Raw genomic sequence first — 9,377 nt, 5'->3', positions numbered from 1 at the left:
TCTCTCTCTCTCTCTCTCTCTCTCTCTCTCTCTCTCTCTCTCACACACACACACACACACACACACACTGGCTGGTTCTCTGCCTACCTCCAAGTTTTATAATCCAAAATCCAGAATCTGAGTCACAGCCCCCACAGGAGCCTTGTGACCCATGGCTACACCACTCCTGTCACCTACAGATGCTTTGAAGTGCCATCCTTGGCATTTCTTCCCTTTGGGTTTACTTCCACCACTTCTTGGGTCCTCCATTTAAAGGTATCTTGACCGCTTCCCCCAGGGAGGGACCTAGTGAGTCACTGGTCCTTGGGTGTGGGGAGGATCACCCATTCTGCCTTGCCTGCAGGATCAGCACTGAGTACACTGTGGAATCAAGAATGGGCTCCAAATTAGAGTGTCAGGAAGATGCCTCCCTTCCCTCTCAACTCCTGCTGTGATGGGCCCTCTGTTTTTGAGCACATAAAGATATCTCCATTTTATAGTTGAAGACTGTAAGGCCTGGGGGTGGGCTGGAACCTGCACAAGATATGCCAGATGGTCTAGTGGGCTGCACTGGGCTCAGGAAGCCCTCATTCCCAGGAATTTGCTATCTCTGCTATGCATCCGGGAGATAAGACTTCTCTTTTGTATCCCAGGGCTATTTCCAGATTTTTAAGTCCACTCACCTCCCAGGCAAAAAAATGCAATATTCTCTGCCTGGATACCAGATAGAAGCAAAATTGAGTTTACAAATCTATTACCTGGCGCACCTATTGCCAGTTACGCTGTGCAGATTTGCCTCTGGGTTGACTTATTTCATTTTCCTTACTGCCTCTCCCCAGATGTCCCAAGAGTAGAGCCTCAGCTGTTTTCCTTAAGCATCTATCTTTCCCCCATTGGCAAGTGGCTGATGAATTCACATTTAGGGAAGCACACACACAGATGGCAGATGAGTCCCCAGATCTTCCAACCCCCAATCTGAGCTTTGATGCAGAACAAATGGAAAAGCACTGTCCACCCCCATCTCCAACACACTTCTTCATCTGGTCCCCTTGCATGTCTCAGTCACCCCCAGGTCCCCACTCAGTCCCCACTCAGTCCCATCGGTGTCTATCTAGTGTGAGCATCTCCCTTCCGACTCCTGCCTGTTTTTAGTCCACTATATATTGCTGTATTTGTTAAATGCTGGAAAGTAACTGTTAAAATGTGAAACTGTAATTTTTTTAAGTGAAGGCTACAATTACATTATAGCCATTGCCACTCACCAAATCTTTGCACCTAGTAGATAGATCGATGTAAAAACAAATACCAGAAACCTAATTGTACAGTGATTGGGGTGGGGGGTGTAGTAACATAGTTAGTAGTCCTCAATATAGCCAAGCGTACAAGGGGAAGTGGTGTCTACCAATGTTCATCACCATTATTGAGAGCTGTACTGATCAGTTAGTTTATAACGGGCATTTAAAAAATTTTTATTTTGGCTTCATGGAATGATTTCTTAACCTCCAACTTACCCCGAGGTCAAGCTTTTTTTTTTTTTTTTTTTTTTTGTCTTTATGTATAACCAGTGTTCAGTCTGTTTTAGGAATGAACCAGCAAGATGTTCATTTAATTAAAACTGACCAAAGACAATTAATTCCTGGTCTAGTTTCCTGGGCACTGTGTGGCCCAGTTGCCACTAAAGACCTTTCTCCGATCAATTTGAGAACAAGCTGAGCTTCCAACCCCACTTGCCCTCCCTGCCCTTCTCTTTTCCTCATCGAGCTGCTCTGAGCTGTGGGATCCTGTGAACAACTGTCGTCTTTCCTTCTCTGCAGTGCTAACTTCTCACCTTGAAGCGCCTTTTGAATCCCGGACAGAGCACACAACTGGAGGGAATTGTGGGCGTGGGAATTAAGACTAGGGAAGCCTTTTCTCCGAAGTCACTAAACCAGGGCTCAGGAGGGAAATGGATTCCTAAGGAACGGAAAGGTTTATATCCAACGAAGAAATCAAATCGGAGTGGGAGGAGACACAGGGAAATGGAGCCATCCGTTGGCTACTGGCTGGAACCAGCAGTTCAGAGATCTGCCTTATAAACACTTTAGACTGGTTTGTGGTACACAAGGGGAGCTGGTGGGAGAGAAGCCTGTCTAGATGCTCCCTTCGTTGGCATCTCCTGGAGTGCCTTGTTGGGTGCATCCCTTTCTTATTCAGGAGGCATGGATGCAGAGGACATATCGTGACTTGGTACTTGGTCATCGTTGAGTGGCCAGCGCACATACATTTGGAATGAGTGCTGGAAAACTCTCCAAGGACTAACACAACAGCCCTCCCTCTCAGCCTTTCTGTTTCTAACTTCTCATCTTCCAGATGGTTCCACACTAGAGCAAATGCCTCATTCTTCCGAGAAAAAAAAAAAAAAAACAAAAACAGAAAGGGGTGGAGTGGGGTGTCATTTCTAGCTGCGTTAGTGGGTCCTGTCGTACTGGGAGGGAAAGGCGTGACGGGGGATGGGGGGAAGGCAGGAAGGGGTGAACCAAGGCATTGCTGTGCAGAGCTAATGCTGACAGTTCGTGTCCACTTCCCTGTGGTTCTCTGGGATCTTTTCTCCACTGAGATGAATTCCAAGTGGAGAATTCCACATACTCCAAGCTACCCATGGGAACTGCCAGAAGGGACTTCACTGTCAGAGACCTCCTGGCCTCTCTTAAAGTTGATCTGCCAGCATACTGTTGTCCCATCCTTTGGGACTGGCCAAATGGCTGTTGCTGTCCTTTGCTGACAACTCCTTTCTGTGCAAACTGTCCCAGGCAAATCCCAAAGCTGTTCCTTGAAGCGGAACCGCCAGAGTGCACTTTCCTTCCCTAGATGGACGTGGGTCGAGGCTAGCTCTGCTGCCCAGACCCTCGGTCCAGGCAGTGTGACTGTTTACATGGTTTGGCAATAGGTTTGCTTCTGATTGCTTCAGAGTGGCTGGTCTATTTTGTTTCCTTTGCTTTCTTTCTTCCCCCAAAGTATGACAGGAAAAAACAAACCGAAACCACCCTAGGAAATTGCTGGTTGCCTGTCCCCCATGTGATGCTAACTGTTGCCCTCTTCTGGGTATCATTTCTCTACCTTATGACCAAATGCCCGTCCTATAGAGTGTCTGATTGGATCCTCTGTTGCGTATTCTGATGGTGCCTGCTGGTTTGATGTGGAGCTATCCTGTGAAATAAAACAGCTTAACTTTTTTTCTCAAACATATTCTGTGGTTGTTTGTGAGCGTAACGACATACCGACGGGAGTGTCACTCCTTCAGTCCACTCTGTCTGTACACCTCTTCCATCAGACTCCCCGAAAACACTCGAGTGTTACAGCATATCTGATCCCATTGTGAACACTGAGATTGTGTTCTTTACTGAAGAACTCTGTTTCTGGTTGTGGTGCGGCTCAGCCCTCACCGCCCACCCACCTTTAATCCCTCTGGCTGGAATACAGACACACAGACACGACCTTAGTACACACCTTTAATCCCAAACAATGAAAGTTAGATTGTAGGAGGAGGCACCTGTTTGAAAGTGATGTCTAATTGAGTGACAAAGTGACAAATTAGAGAAAGTTCTGACAGTCTTGGATATGCCCAACTCTCAGGGGAAGAGAGGAAAGGGAAGCCACTTAAGGGAGCAGTGGTTTGCACAACAAAGCTTAGCCACAGAAGAGAAGGAGTGAGGATTTGAACCACCTGTTTGCCAAGCCATGCACTTTTCACGTGCCTCGTGCTGCCTCCTTTCCCTGGATACTCAGGACCCCAAGGCTGGGTCAGATGTCCTAATCTGCAGTGTCTTTCAGCCACCTGCTGCAGACTTCAGGGCCTGAAGCTCCCTCTGGTGGATCTTTATGTAACAGTCTCTGTGCATGGGGTCTTTTTCACAACGCCAGTGACTACCACACCCACTGTGTAGTGACTTCTGCTAAGCCAGGCTCTTCTGCTATGGAACCTTCTAGAAGTCTACACTTTAATACACATTCCACAATCCATTTACCTGTCATAGCAACCACGCTCACCTTGGAACCCCAAATTAGAAGCCTGTCATCCAACAAGTATCTCTTTATGTGCCTGGCCCCAAGTTAGCTGCTGGGGATACAGGTGGATGCAACCCAGTTTCTATCCTCCAGCTCTGAAGCTGCTCTTAGCCTGACTGTATAAAACGATCACTGGTCAGTTCCAACTTAACAGATAACAGAACTGCGCCTCAAACTCTAAGGCACAAAATGTGCACCGAGGGCAAACTTCAGCTGTCCGACTGTATCAGCAAAGAATAGCTTCCCATAAGAGATTAGGAGAGGGGATGTGCCTACCCTGGGGGCCCATGGATAATAAGAAACAGTGATGGTTTTCAATTCCACTCAATGCAAGGGTAGTGCTTACACAGCAGTTACTAACTGCTATGTTACACCATGCTCAGTCAAATACACTAAACTTTCCCACCTACCAATGAAGACATCCATCAAGTGTGTTCTGTGTGCTGAGTGCTTCACATGCCCTGGAACCATATGAGTACCCACCGTGGTAAATTCTGTCCCTCTACAGTCGAGGGGAGTGGCGCTCTCCACTAGGATTCCTCAGTATCATTTCTGCTGCCCCGCTTGCTGCAGGACACAGTTCCCAGGATTCTGTGATCACCACATGCCTGATTGTTGGGAGGTCTGGTTACTCTGACAGCCACTTAAGGAGTTAAGTCTGTCCCATCTTCTTCTTGGGGGAATAGATCTATCATTGATTGATTTCCATTAAATGCTGATATTGAGAACAACTCTAATTAACTCTCTACATTTATACCATGTTGGACTTCACTACTGTAGGCACACTTTCTGTTCTCTTTTTTTTCTACTCTGGCTCTCCACCGAGCACATGGGTTTGTTTGTATTAGGTAGGATAGTAAATACATGAGACAGGAAGCTAAAGGCAGGAGAGGATTCAGACCCAAGTCTCAAGTCCAGGTGGAGGATGTGGCCTAGCACAACTACTTTTCTTATACAAGCCAGAACCACCTGCCTAGGGGTGACACCTCCCCCAGTGGACTGGGTCCTCCTACATCAATCCTTAATCAAGACAATGCCTTATAGACTCGCCTATAGGCTGCCTCATTTGACTTCCCTCTTCCCAGATAACTTTAGCTTATAGTGACAAAATTTGACCCAAACAAACCACAAAAAAAACCCCAAACCTGTACTGGCTGGTTTTGTGTGTCAACTTGACACAAGTTGGAGTTATCAGTTGGGGAAGTGCCTCCTTGAGATCCAGCTGTGCGGCATTAGTGACAAGGGGGGAGGGCCCCTTGTGGGTGGAGCCATCCATAGGCTGGTAGTCTTGGATGGCACTACCCACAAGTTTGCTAAGAGAGCAAACTTAGCAAGCCAGGGGAATCAAGCCAGTAAGGAACATCCCTCCATGGCCTCTGCATCAGCTCCTGCTTCCTGACCTGTTTGAGTTCCAGTCCTGATTTCCTTTAGTGATGAACAGCCGTGTGGAAAGTGTGAGCTGTATAAACCCTTTCCTCCCCAATTTGCTCCTTGGTCATGATGTTTGTGCAGGAATGGAAACCCTGACTAAAACAAAACCTAACTGGAACAGGGAGAAAAGAGGCCTCTGGCTCTCCTGACACTTGCCCCCTTCAGCCCTCAGCCCCCTCTCACACCTACACCAAACATACCCACTCCACTCTTTTACAGCCCCTGCATGCAGATTGATGAGATTCTGTCAAGAATATATATGCGAAGGTTCTGAATGTAAATCTTAGTGAATGACCTTGGTACGTGGCACATAGCATAATACAGCCTACCTTTGTTAGGAACCTGTGGCTAAGAAGTGGCTAAGAATGTCTCACAAAGCCATTTGAAAGGACAACCTGTAATACACACAGTCTATCCAAATGCTACTGTGTGGCCCTGGTGACTGTCACCTGCCTCACCTCTGTGCTCTGTGGAAAGGAAGAACAAGCTGCAGGACTTCTAATGACTGGCTGCTTCACACTTAATTTCAAAGGAAAAACTTTAGTTGAAATTCCACCATTCCAGGGCTGGAGAGATGGCTCAGCGGGTAAGAGCACTGACTGCTCTTCCAGAGGTCTTGAGTTCAATTCCCAGCAACCACATGGTAGCTCACAACCATCTGTAATGGGATCCAATGTCTTCTTCTGGTGTGTCTGAAGACAGCTGTAGTGCACTCACATAAATAAAGTAAATGAATAAATCTTTTTAAAAAAAGGAAATTAAAGAAATTCCAGCATTTCTACTGGCCACTAACTGGAGTAAGTCTCTTGCCCAGGCCAGCCTCAGCTTTCTTACCTCTAAGACAAGAGATTAGGCAGGCGGGTTATAATTGCTTCCTGCTCTGAGTTCCCATTGGTGGTATGGGCAGAGGCTACAGAATCCCCCAGAAGGAATGTCAATCATCCCTGCTCCACCCACCATGCTTTTTAAAGGGCATAGCCTGACACTCCAGTGACCTTGGAGAACGCTTTCAGTATCGGCCTTATCTCCTTCTCCCAATGGACTGAGCCATACATGGCCGCTGACCCAAAGGGAAGTATGGTCAATAGGATAGTAACTCTGGCCCTTAGTGAGTTGAGCCAATAGATGGCCTTTTAAAGGAAGTTTTAGCAGAAGTTGCAAAGCCCTGGGAGGTTAGCAGGAAGAACAAAAGATAAAAGACCACAATGACAGGGTCAGGGGTGGGGAGGTGGGATTTATGGACAATGAGAGACTGAAGTCATGAGGGGTGAGATGTGGCCCAGGAATAGCACAGCCCACATAAATTATTAATCAAGAAAATGCACCACAGGCTTGCCCAGTGGCCAATCTGGGACTTTTCTCAATCGAGGGTCTCTCTTTCCTGGCCCTTAGTGAGGCAAGTCAATAGACCGGTTTTTAAAGGGAGCATTAGCAGAAGTTACAAAATGAGGGGTGAATGGTTGTAGGAGGGCCACGGTGGAGACCAGCACCTCTGAGAGCAAAGTCATGTGGACCTGGCTTGAGAACAAACAGCGAGTACCCACCCCACTGCCCTGAAGTCCTGGAGAGACCTCACCCTCCTCTTCTTGATATAACTTGGTATAACTTAAGTAGGCATCGGTATCTTGTAATTAAAAGGACAAAGAAGGGATCAGAACAATGGCTCAGCAGCTAAAGGCCCTGACTACCTGAGTTGGATTCCCTAGGACCCACATGGCAGAAAGAGAAAATCATGACTCCCCCAGAGTTGTCTTCTGATCTCTAGGCACATGTGGTGGTGCACCAAGCAGTATCCCTGTAAATAAAGAAATAATTAAAATGAGAAAGGAAAGGGGGAAAGGAATGGTTGTATTTGACGGTTTGAGCCTTACTGTGTTCTTTTCACAGCCCAAAGCTAATTACAAGGCACTTGTCGCTCTTGCAGATGAACTGGGTTTGGTTTTCAACACCCACCTGATGGTTCCCAGCTCTAGTTCCAGGGAATCTCACACCCTCTTTTCACCTCTGTGGGCACCACCGGGCACAGGGGTAGCATACATCTAAACATGCAGACAAGATACTCACACATAAAAACCAAAACCCAAACACAACTAAGTAAAAATACTATTGCTAAGGTTGAGTGTGTTGGAAGGATCTCAAGTTCAGGGCAAGCCTGGTCTACATAGTGAAACCTTGTCTCAAAAAAAAAAAAAAAAAAAAAATCAACCTGGCTTCTACACTTTAGCTAGTCTTTATCAATAGAGGGCGTGTCATTGGGGATTTAGGTGTAGCGTGAGCTTTGGATAGCATCCTGGGTCCCGAATTACAAAGGATCTGCTGCTTTTCAATGGCAGTGTGGAGAAGGTTGTAGCCAGGAGTGCTGGCTCACACCTGAAATCTGAGCACTTGAGAGGCTGAGGGAGGAAGAGGATTCCCTCAAACTCAAGACCAGCCTGGGCTACATAGTGTGCTCCAACAAGGTCACGCCTCCTAATAGCCAACCACATTCAAACCAGCACGCCACTCCAGGCTGGGGTGTTCACTGGCTTCATCTTGTGCAGCCAACCACAGCTGCTGTGCATTCCTGAGTGCAATGGGCCACCTCTCCAGAGGACTATTTTGCTCCAATCTTCCTTGGTCTCTGGCACTTATAGTTTTCCTAGCTCCTCTGCAGGGACCATTTCGGAAGAGGAAACGTTTCTAACTTCCCAGGATCTCCGTGTCTAAAGCAGATATGGTAATAATGCCCACCTTAGGGGCTTGTCAGAAACTACACACGTGACCTCAGGAGGACAGGAGTGGGGCAGGGGCATAGTCCTCCTTCTCTCCCTCCCCCCTCTTCTTTCATTCTTCCTTGGCAAGGTATCACTATGTAGCTGTGGCTAGCCTTGAACTCCCAGAGATCTGCCTGCCTTGGCCTCCTGATGGCTGAGGTTAAGGGGGGGGGGGACCACACCTTGATTCAATTATTTTTCTTCTATAGGTTCCAAAAAGGGTTCCAAACATACTCAGAGCTCACTAAAGTCAGTTAAATGGCAAGATGAGATATGAATGAATTATGCCTTAATGGGTGATTGACCATCTCAGTCTCAGTTTGTATGGTACTTTGTTGCCCCCATGTGGCTATTTGTAAGATGGCAGCCAGCAAACGTCCTAATATTGGTGGACATTTTCAAAATTTTAAAATAATGCAGGTAGTAGCTTAATTTGTTATATCCATTACTCAGATTTAAAATCATGTATGTTGTCTATGTTAGCTTTGCTCTTGAATTTAAAATATCCCTGCAATGCATTGGCATACTAAAAGTCCCTTCGATGCAAATGCTATCTCGGATCAGCTCATTTTACAGATGAGAAAGTTGCAGTGTGGAGAGATTCAAATCTGGACACTTTGCCAAGGCTAGGAACTCCTATGCACTCCTCCATTCTACATTGAGCCACTGGACTTTAATGTATTCACTTTCCACATTAGGAAATTCACTTTCTTTCATACTCCCTGGCCTATGCCATCCCTCCTCCAACCCCAGGGCGTCAGCTCTTCAAGATCAGGGACCACGTCTGATTTGTCGTCTCGTGTGCACAGCTCCTGGAAAGGGTGTCAGGGGGCTGGAAACATTTAGTAAAATGAATGGAGGGGCTGGGCCTTGTGGGGCCGTACAGCTTGGAGCATCAGCACTTGGCAGGTAAAAGAAAGGTCTTTCATAGCCAGGCCTTGTCTTAAAACCACAAGGTTGGGGCCTCCGATGATAGCTTGGTGTGTTTAAAAGCATCTCCTGCTTTTCCACAGGACCTGTGGTTGGATCCCAGCATCTACATGGTAATTCACAGCCATAGCTAGTTCCATGGATTCAGCAGTTTTCTTTCTCTTTTTCTCCCTTCCCTTCACTTTCCTTTCCTTCCCTTCCCTTCCCTTCCCTTCCCTTCCCTTCCCTTCCCTTCCCTTC

The 9,377-nt window shown here is 46.9% G+C and overlaps 1 pseudogene; it reads left to right on the top strand.

The window, feature by feature from the left end:
* LOC110316889 overlaps positions 1-2,493 on the top strand; it is a 3,536-nt pseudogene extending 1,043 nt beyond the window's left edge.
* Positions 2,494-9,377: the final 6,884 nt, after the last annotated feature.

Source organism: Mus pahari, chromosome 2, assembly GCF_900095145.1.
Source record: "Mus pahari chromosome 2, PAHARI_EIJ_v1.1, whole genome shotgun sequence".
NCBI classification, from domain to species: domain Eukaryota; kingdom Metazoa; phylum Chordata; class Mammalia; order Rodentia; family Muridae; genus Mus; species Mus pahari.
Note: the sequence above shows the minus strand (reverse complement) of the source record. Positions and strands in the feature narration are given on the sequence as shown.